The sequence below is a fragment of the Muscardinus avellanarius genome (genome assembly GCF_963383645.1).
Source record: "Muscardinus avellanarius genome assembly, chromosome: 11".
NCBI classification, from domain to species: domain Eukaryota; kingdom Metazoa; phylum Chordata; class Mammalia; order Rodentia; family Gliridae; genus Muscardinus; species Muscardinus avellanarius.
In genome coordinates, this window is record NC_137797.1 from 32,595,982 (window position 1) to 32,606,322 (window position 10,341).

At 41.1% G+C, this 10,341-nt stretch overlaps 1 pseudogene across 1 annotated transcript; it reads right to left on the reverse strand.

The window, feature by feature from the left end:
- Positions 1–9,133: 9,133 nt before the first annotated feature.
- LOC308269711 (large ribosomal subunit protein eL31-like) lies at positions 9,134–9,760 on the reverse strand (annotated as a pseudogene). The gene has a single exon. The product of its transcript is annotated as a large ribosomal subunit protein eL31-like (transcript).
- Positions 9,761–10,341: the final 581 nt, after the last annotated feature.

Consider the following 10,341-nt stretch of genomic DNA (forward strand, 5'->3'; position numbering starts at 1 on the left):
CATCTCCTACCATCCTAGTATGATTGTCTTGGAAACCCTCACTCCATAACTCCATCAACCCTGTTGAGATCTTCAGTTAATTGGCAGTGTCTACGACTTCTTCACCCTCTTCCTGCATACCACCTCACTTCATTCCTTCCATTAATTGCTCATTTACATATGCCCTCAACTTCTTTATCCTCCTCTTCCCTATCTCATCAAGACCCACATTAAACTCAGCTTTATACATATGCTACAGCCAAACACTATCAGCTGAATTTGACTAGAGTTTGAAAATGCTAAAACATGTTGACTAATTCTGCATCACTTTTCTGACCACTGCTGTCATAAGACATCATTACCTGCCCAGGATCTTTGCTATTGCTGTTGGTTTTGCCTAGAATGCTTTTCCCTCAGATATGCAGGTGGCTTGCCACCTTAACTTATTGAAGTGTTTGCTTACAGATACCTTTCTTTTTTTTTTTTTTTTTTTTTTTGGTGGTACTCGGGGTGGAACCCAGAGGCTTTCTACCTCCGGGCTATACTCCCAGACCTTTTTTATATTTTATTTGGAAACAGGGTCTCACTAAGTTGCTGAAAGCTTCACTAAGTAGCTGAGGCTGGCTTCGAACCCGTGCGATCCTCCTGTTTCAGCCTCCCAAGCGTGGTGATTACAAGCGTGCGCCACCACGCCCGGCCAACAGATAGCTTTCTTAAAGAGGCCTTTCCAGAGCACCCTATCTAACAGAGCCCCCTCTATCCTAACCTATCTCTCTGTATCCCTTCACTCTGCTTTTTCTTCACAGCAGTTATTAGGAGAGACTTGATCATTGTCACCTTCATTAGAATGTGTACCCCATGAAGAAAACTCTTTGTCACATTCACTACAATATGTTTATGTGTCTGCAACATAATGAGGGAGATGATTCAGCTTATGTATCAACCTGACTGGATTATGGGTGCCCTGGTATATAGTTAAACATTATTCTGGGTTTCTGTGAGGTTCTTTCTAGATGAAATTAACCTTTAAATCAGTAGACTGAAAAAAGCTAATTTCCCACCCCAATATGAGGAGGATCATTCGATCCATTAAAGCCTTGAGTAGAACAATAAAGCAGAGCAAAGGAGAATTTGCTCACTCTGACTGGCTCTTCAAATTGGAATATCATCTTTGCTTGCCTTTAGGACTTGGGTACAGACTGAAACTTACATTATTGACTCTCTTGGGTGTCTAGCTTACTCACTGAAAATCTTGGGATTTCTTAGCCTTCATAACTACATGATCAAGATTTTTTAAAATAAAACTAGATAGAGAAGATGACAGATGATAGATAGATAGATAGATAGATAGATAGATAGATAGATAGACTGACTTAATAAATCTAGATTTGCTTTCAACTGGCAAAGTCAGCAATATACCTTCACTATCCAAACTCAAAGGTATATCATCTCTCAAACTAACACTGTGTCAAAAATTCAGTCCAAAGGGGTCTCAATTGCCTCTTCAACAGGTATCAGGTTGGGGCTGGGCATGGTGGCGCACACTTGTAATCCCAGTGCTTGAGAGGCTGAGACAGGATTGCACAGGTTCGAAGCCAGCCTCAGCTACTGAGTGAGGCTTTCAGCAACTTAGTGAGACCCTGTTTACAAATAACAAATAAAATAGGCCTGGGAGTCTAGCCCAGAGGTTAGAAAAGGCCCTGGGTTCCACCCTTAGTACCTCACAAAAAAAAAAAAAAAAAAATATATATATATATATATATATATATATATATATATATATATATATATATCAGGTTTGTCAATTACATCTATGATATTATCCTGATTGGATCTAGTGAACAAGAAGTTACAACTAATCTAGATATATTTGTAAGACTTTTGCATGTCAGAGAGTGGAAAATAAATTCAACAAGAATTTAGGAGCCTTCTATCTCAGTGAAATTTGTAGGGGTCTAGTAATGTGGGTCCAGTAATGAGAGATAGATGTGCTGTTGGAAGCCTCTGACAGGCCTTCCTGAGATGAAATGCAGTGCAAGCCTGTAAGATTTTTGAGCAAAGTCCTGTCATCTAGCTCAGATAATGGCCCTCCTTTTGATAAATAGCTCTTGGCCTGCTCCAGGCCTTAGGAACACTGAACACTTAACCAGAGGCCACCAAGTTATCAGGTAGTCTAAACTGCCCATCATGAACTGGGCGTTATCTGACCCACCAAACCATAAAGTTGGCAAGCACAGCAGCACTGCATCAAATGGAAGTGATAGAGCCTGATCCAGAGATACAAGCAAGCTACAAGAACAAGTGGCTCAAAAGCTAATGGTTTTCATTCCTGCTACACCGCCTTCTTGCTCCCAGCCTGCACATATGACCTTATGGGGAATGCCCTACAATTAGTTGACCAGAAAAGAAGACCTAATTTACAGATTGTTCTGCACAATATATTTCCCACCATGCAGAAGCAGCTAGATTGACAGACTGATGGAATGGCCTTGTGAAGTCTCAGTTATGATGTCAGCTGGTAGCAATACCTTACAGGGTTGAGGCAACATTCTCCATAAAGCTGTATATGCTCTCAATCAATACCCATGTATGGTGCTGTTAGTCTCACAGCCAGGATTCAGGGCTCTAGCTATCAAGGGGTAAAAGAGTGATTGGCACCATTCTCTATTATCCCTAGTGACCTAGCAGTTTCCCGGTTCCCACAGTCTTATGGTCTGCTGGACTAGAGGTCTTAGCTCTGAAAGGAGAAGTACTTCCAACTGGAGACATAGCAATGATTCCATTGAATTGAAAGTTAAGACTGCCTCTGGGCCACTTTGGACTTCCCAGACCTCTGAATCAATAAGCAAAGAAAGAAGTCATTGTGCTGGCTGGAGTTCTGGGACCTGAATGCCAAGGGGAAATTAGTGTGCTACTCCACAATGAAGATAAGGAAGAGTATGTCTGGAATACAGGAGCGCCCTTAGGCATCTCTCTCCTCCCTGTTACCATGCTCTGTAAGTAAGGCCAGTGGAAAACTACAACTTAATCCAGACAGGACTACAAATGACCAGGACCCTTCAGAAATAAAGGCTTGGGTTACTCTACCAGGTAAAGAACCATAGCCACACAAAGTGCTTGCTGAAAAGCAAAGGAAATACAGAATGGGCAGTAAAATTATGCAGTTATAAATATCAGCTACAACCCTGATCAGCTACAGACATGAGGATTTTATTTGTCCTAAATATTTCCTCATTTGGTTATGTTTGCATATGTATATTTATAAATACATGTGCATGTGTGTGTATGTGTGTGTACACACCTATTGTGTAGATAAAATGAGTCAGGAGAATTAGGATACGAAGCTAAAGAAATAGCAAAAATAAAAGTCAAATTTATTATTATGCCTTGATGATATGCAATACATTCAAACACTGTGTGTGTGTGTGTGGTGATAGAGATGGAACCCAGAGGCTTTCTAACTCCAGGCTATACTCCCAGAACTATTTTTATATTTTTATTTGGAAACAGGGTCTCCCTAAGTTGCTGAGAGCCTTACTAAGTAGCTGAGGCTGGCTTCGAAGCTGTGCAATCCTCCTGTCTCAGCCTCCCAAGTACTGGGATTATAAGTGTGCGCCATCACACCCAGCTACACTCAAACACTTTAAATGGACCATCTCATTTAATCATCATGCCTTATACAACACATGATTTTATTATCTCTACAAAGAGAGTCACAAAGCTCAGAAAGATTAGGTAACTTTCTAAAGTTACATTATTATAAATATTTTGAAACAAATTTATTCTGTAAATAAAAATATTTTTTATTATTTCTGTTCTTTGGAATCAATGAATGAATCAATTAAGCAACAAACATACTGAACTTGCTAATATGGGCCCAAGGTTATTTCCTCTAAGGAAATTAAGCCACTAATAATTTTTAAGACTTTGCTGAGTCTTAAATGCACAAACATTTCCTGGCTTCAAGAAACATTAGGTCAAAAACATAAGACACCTCTAGATAACCCTTCCATTTTCATTTCTGAATAACTACTGATTAAAAACAACTGTAAGTAAGAAAAAGTGAGTTTGATGAAACATTTTAAACCACATGGTTCTTTTAAAAAATGCAGAGCCCAAGCTGAGTATGGCAACACATTCCTGTAATCCCAGTATTTTGGAGACAGGGGTATCAGAGATTCAAGGCCAGCCTCAGCAATTTAGCAAGGTCCTCAACAACTAACTGACTGTTTCAAACTAAAAGAACAAAAATCAAAAACAAACAAACAAAACAAAATCTATGGTGGGGGTATAGTTCAGAGGTAGAATGCCTTTGGATACAATCCCCAGTAACACACACACACACACACACACACACACACACACACACACGCACATATACACACACACGTGAAGCTTATATTACTAGCAATTTAGGAATTATGTTTAACTCTAAAGATTAAAAGCCTGTGCCTGAACTGGGCATGGTGGCTCACGACTGTAATCCCAGTACTTTGAAAGCTGAGACAGGAGGATTACAAGTTGGAGGACAGCCTCAGCAACTTAGTGAGACCATTTCCAAACAAAAAATAAAATAGGTCTGGGGTATATCCTGAAGGTAGAAGTCCCCTGGGATCCACCGCCAGTACCACAAGGAAAAAAAAAAAAAAAGTCTGTAAATCTGTGCCTGGTAAACTTAATTTAAAAAACAAAACCAAAACTCCCTCCTCCCCCTGCATATACCTATCTAGATTAGAAGCCATCAAAATTTTCTATAGAAATTCAGATAGTAGCCAAACCTTGTGGCCCAGGCTTGTAATCCTAGTACTTGGGAAGCTGAGACTGGAGGATCATAGGTGTAGGTTTGAAGCAAGCCTTTTGCAACTTAGTGAGACCCTGTTTCAAAATAAAGAATAAAAAATAGGGCTGGAGGTGTAGCGTGGAGGTAGAATATTCCTGGGTTCAATTCCTAGTACTGCAAAAATAAAAAAAATTAAAAAAGAAGTTCAGATAGTAAATATTTCAGGTTTTGTAGGCCTATAGTTTCTAACACAATTGCTCAGCTCTGCTGATACAGCATGAAAACAGCTACAGACAGTAAGTAAATGATGACAGTGGCTATGTTAAAAACAAAACAAAAGCAGTATTTTTTTTTTTTTTTTTTTTTTTTTGGTGGTGGTGGTACTGGGGTTCCTGAAAGCCCTTCTACCTCCGGGCTATACTCCCAGACCTATTTTTTTAATTTTTGAAAACGGTCTCGTAAGCCAGCGCGGCTGGCTTCAAACCTGTACGATCCTCCTGTCTCTGCCTCCCAAGCGCGAGGATTACAAGCATGTGCCAACACACCCGGCTCAAAAGCAGTATTTCTAAAACCAAGTGATGGGCTAAATTTGGACTGAGTCATAGTTTGCCTGATTCCCAAATTTTGGGTACCAATACCATATTTTCAGATTAGAAAACGTAAGCAGAAAGGACACAGTTGCTATTCATTCTGATGCAGATTATTTATTTATGAAGTCTAACCCATAGAATACTACCACTTGTAGTGAAGAGTACATTAATCAGCAAAATCTTAAAAAATTTTAGTTCCTTCATATAAATTCCATTTTGCTACAGAAATCTACCTGTCTTGGAGCAAAGGGGATTTGTTACTTTCCCTCAATTTGTATACTGAGGCATGGATACTATTTAGCTAACAATATTTGTAAATTACTTTTAGGATTATTCCTCCTTTCACCCAATTGCTTAAAAAAACTAATTCATTCAACAACAACAACAAAACTTCACAGCCAAAATGTTCAAGTTTACTGATCCAAGTTGAGTTTCAGATCATAACAAATTGCACTTGGGAAATCTACAGTGAAGATCTGTGAGATAAAGACAATATCTAGTAACAATTTCTGAAAATCAGCTTCCACCACCCACATGGTTCCCCTGGTGATATCAAATCCCACTCACCAACCACCATCAAATGGCTCTTTATTAGTTTACTAGGGCTGCTGTCACAAAGCATCACACATTGGATATTTAAACAATAGAATGGGGCCGGGCATGGTGCCGCACACTTGTAATCCCCGTGCTTGGGAGGCTGAGACAGGAGGATCATGCAGGTTCGAAGCCAGCCGCACTGGTTTAAAAGACCCTGTTTCCAAATAAAAAATATATATAAAATAGGTCTGGGAGTGTAGCCCAAAGGGAGAAATGTTTTCAGGAACCCCAGTACTGAGGAGATAGAAAGGAAATAGGCAGATAGGGAAGAGGCCTCGGTAGAAAAAAGTTAATTTCCTGAGTTTCCTGAGTTTCCTGAGAGGCGATGAATATCTGAAATTCCAAAGGCTCAGAGATAAGAAGGACCAGAGCTTCCAAAGCCATCTGTTTACTAATCAACAAACCCAGGAGCCCCTCACCAGCAAGTCTGAAAAGAGATTCTTCAAGGACTTGCAAATACCCTATGCAAATCCTGAGAGCTGCTTCCCAGAATTCCCAAAAGTCACCCTAACCAAAAGAGGACTCGCAGGCATCTGCAAAGCCCCTAGCAAATGGGGCTTTTCCCTCTCGGGACCCCCTCCCCTTTTGGGGAGCTGTTCTCTCTCTCGCAGGTTGTGTTGGCCCTGAGAGAAGGCAGAGTGCATCTGAGGGCATGTGGCTCAGGCTATTCTCGAGTAGTGACCCGAAGGCCTCTGCTGAACATCAAGGCTGACCAGGGCCCCTAGGGGTGACCTGCACCTCTTTTCTGGCAGATCACGTGGACACTGGGAGAAAGTAGTTTGTAATTGATGGCACTTCGGGCAACACTCGGGTAGTGACCTGAAGACAGCTACTGGACAACAGAGACCCGACAGCCCCTTTGGGGTGTTTGGCCACTTTTCTCTATTCCTTTCTGGCAGATTGCATGGACTCTGGAAGAAAGCAGCCTGCACCTGAAGGTAATTCGGTTTGGGCTACTCTCAAGTATTGTCCTGAAGGCAGCTGCTGGACCCAGAATTCCAGCCCCTTTGGGGTGTTCAGCCACCCTCCCCCCATTCCCCGCTGCTTCCAATAAACCTTTTACTCCCCTTCCTGAGGTCTGCGGGTGTCATTCTTCACTCACCGTAGACAAGAACCCTGTAAGGAAATGCTGAGTTTCATCTATGATGAAACCCCAGGTTTCTTCTCAAGAAGCCCCCATTTCATCTTGGGGGCTCAGAAGAAACCCCCGTTTCAGTACTATATATATACATACATACACACACACATACATACATACATATGAATGTATTGTTTAAATATCCTGTCTCAAAGGCTAGAAGTTTGAGATAAAGGTGTCAGCAGGAACATCAGTGAGAATCTGTGCCATCTGTTCTGGGCTTCTCTCCTAGAGCTAGCTTTAGAGGTTTGCTCACAATCTTTGATATCCATTGGCTGGTGGGTGCATCATCCTGTCTCTTCCTTTATGTTCACCTGATATTCTCTCTGTGTACCTGTCTGTATCTGTGTCCAAATCTACTTTTTTTAAATAAGGACATCAATCTTAGTGGATTAAGGTCGACTCTAATGAACTCATCCCAAGGTGAGAGTATACAAACAGCCTGTTTCTAAGTAAGGTTTCAGTTACAGGTACTTGAGATTAAGATTTCAACATCACGCCGGGCATAGTGGTGCATGCTTGTAATCACTGTGCTTGGGAGGCTGAGACAGGAGGATCGCACAGGTTCGAAGCCAGCCTCAGCTACTTAGCCAGGCTCTCAGCAACTTAGTGAGACCCTATTTCCAAATAAAATAGAAAATAAGTTTGGGAGTATAGCCAAGAGGTAGGAAGCCTCTGGGTTCTACCCCCAGTATCACAAAAAAAAAAAAAAAAAATTTTTTTCAACATCACATGGTAGGGGACAGGTATACAATTCAACCCACAACAGCTTCCAGATCTCCCAAGCTAGGCTAATAGTGTTTATGGGATTTTTTTTGTGTGTGTGGTGGTACTGGGGGTAGAACCCAGAGGGTTTCTACCTCTGGGCTATACTCCCAGACTTATTTTTTATTTTATTTGGAAACTGGGTCTCACTAAGTTGCTGAGAGCCTCACTAAGTAGCTGAGGCTGGCTTCGAACCTATGTGAGCCTCCTGTCTCAGCCTCCCAAGTGCTGGAATTACAAGCGTGCACCACCACGCCTTGCTGTGTTTATGGGAATTTTTAGAACTATAAGGGTCCAGATAACTAAAATACTCATATGCAAATCCCAAGAGCTATTGGTAAACATGTTTTCTACCACATAAAGAAATGCCAGCAAAAAGAAAGAAGAAAATATGCACAAGAGATTAAAAAAAAAAAAACCAACAACAAAGCAAAAAGCCGTGGAGTTGTAATGGCATTGAGTCCAGATGTGTCTGTTGAATCCAGATGTGTTTGGGATTCAGCCTCAAATCCTCCCGCTCTTTCCGAGGTTTCCTTCCATTTCATGAGCCTCCATAACTTTCAAGCAAGAGTAGTAGCATTTTTTTTGGGGGGGGTGGTACTGGGGGTGGAACCCAGAGGCTTTCTACCTCCGGGCTATACTCCCAGACCTTTTTTATATATACGTTTTTTTTTGGAAACAGGGTCTCACTAAGTTGCTTAGAGCCTCACTAAGTAGCTGAGGCTGGCTTCGAACCTGTGTGATCCTCCTGTCTCAGCCTCCCAAGCGCAGGGATTACAAGCGAGCGCCACCACGCCCAGTTGAGTAGTAGCATTTTTAACACCTCTTACTACTAATGTTTAAATATCTTTCCTCCACTGTATTCACCTGAGATTTTATAGCAAGACTGTATTAAAGAATGCTTCATAATGCTAAAAATTATTGCAGAAATATATCCTAATATAAGACACTCAAAATTTTACTGAATAAACAAATAGATGTTCTTTCTAGTCAACAGAAATGAAAAGTCATCAAGAAACATATGAAGTGTTAAGAATAGAAAAAATAAGGACATTGGTGATTAGATAGAAGCCAATATAATTTTGGCATTCTTTGTCTGGAAAACAACATGGCAGGTACAGGGTCAAGGACATCCCTGGGAAGCTGGAGTCTCCTTCAGTTCTTTCCTTCCTAACCAGTGTAAGACTGGCAAGCAATTTTAGGCACTACCACTGCAGGCCATCTCCCATGACTTTCATCCCTAGCTTCAGTTCAGAGAATTGGATTTAAAGTCTTACCAGTCAACAAAATTACATCTTTTGATTTAAAGCTATGCCATGCAATGTAGTTGTGTGTGTGTGTGTGTGTGTGTGTGTGTGTGTGTGTTACTAGTACTAGGGATTAAACCCATGGGCATTCCACCTCTTCCATCTCTGAGTTATACCTCAGCCCTTTTTTGTTGTTGTTCTCTTAGTTGTTTTTTTTGTTGTTGTTTTTTATTTTTTTTTATTTTTTTTGCAGCTTTATAACTTTTGTTTGGCTTTCAGTGGTTAGTTCTCATCCACATTGACTGTCTTCAGATTTTTGAAGGTGGTAACCGGAATGTAGGTGACCAAGGTGTGAAGTTTGTTGGGTGAGTCTTCATCCTCATTCCGCTTTCTGGACAATCGCAAACGAATCCGATATGGAACGTTCCTGATTCCTTTGGCCCAGATGGCTTTGTTGAACCTGGTATCAATGCGCACATCTGGAGTCCCCATCTCCTTCATGGCAAATTTCCGGATCTCCTTGAGTGCCCGAGGCACGCTTCTTGAAACCCACTCCGAGGATGCGCTTGTGAATATTGATGGTGTACTCCCGCGTCACCACCTCGTTGATGGCTGAACGGCCCTTCTTCTTCTCGCCACCCTTTTTTGCAGAAGCCATTTTGCCGGGCCCAATTTGGAAAGGGTGTTTTTTATTTTTGAAACAAGTTTTCTCTAGGTTGTTAAGAGTCTCGTTATATTGCTGAGGCTGCACTTGAATCTGTGATCCTTCTGTCTCAGCCTCCCAAGTACTGGGATTAAAAGCATGCTCCACCACGTCCAGGTGTTATCACTATTTTGAATTGTAAGTTATTCAGGAAAGAATTGTTAGGGAATTTTTGGAAAATTGAGGGATATTTTTTAAATGCTAATTAAATTACATTGAGACCAAAAAAGTTTTAAGTGTTGGCTCTATTTAAATTAGGAAGCAGAAGCTAGGCGTGGTGACACACCTGTAATCCCAGCATTAGAGAGTGCTTAAACAGGAGGATCGTGATTCTTAGACAGACTCAGATACTTAGTGAGGTCCTTCCCAACTCAATGAGACCCTGTTTCAAAATATATAAAAAAGAAATAGGGCTTGGGGTGTAGCTCAGAGGTACAATGTTCCTGGGTTCCATCCCCAGTACCACCAAAAAAATTAGAAAGCAGATTATGACAATAATCTTTGAACAACCACAGAGCTGTTTGTGGGGCAAGTGAGAAAAT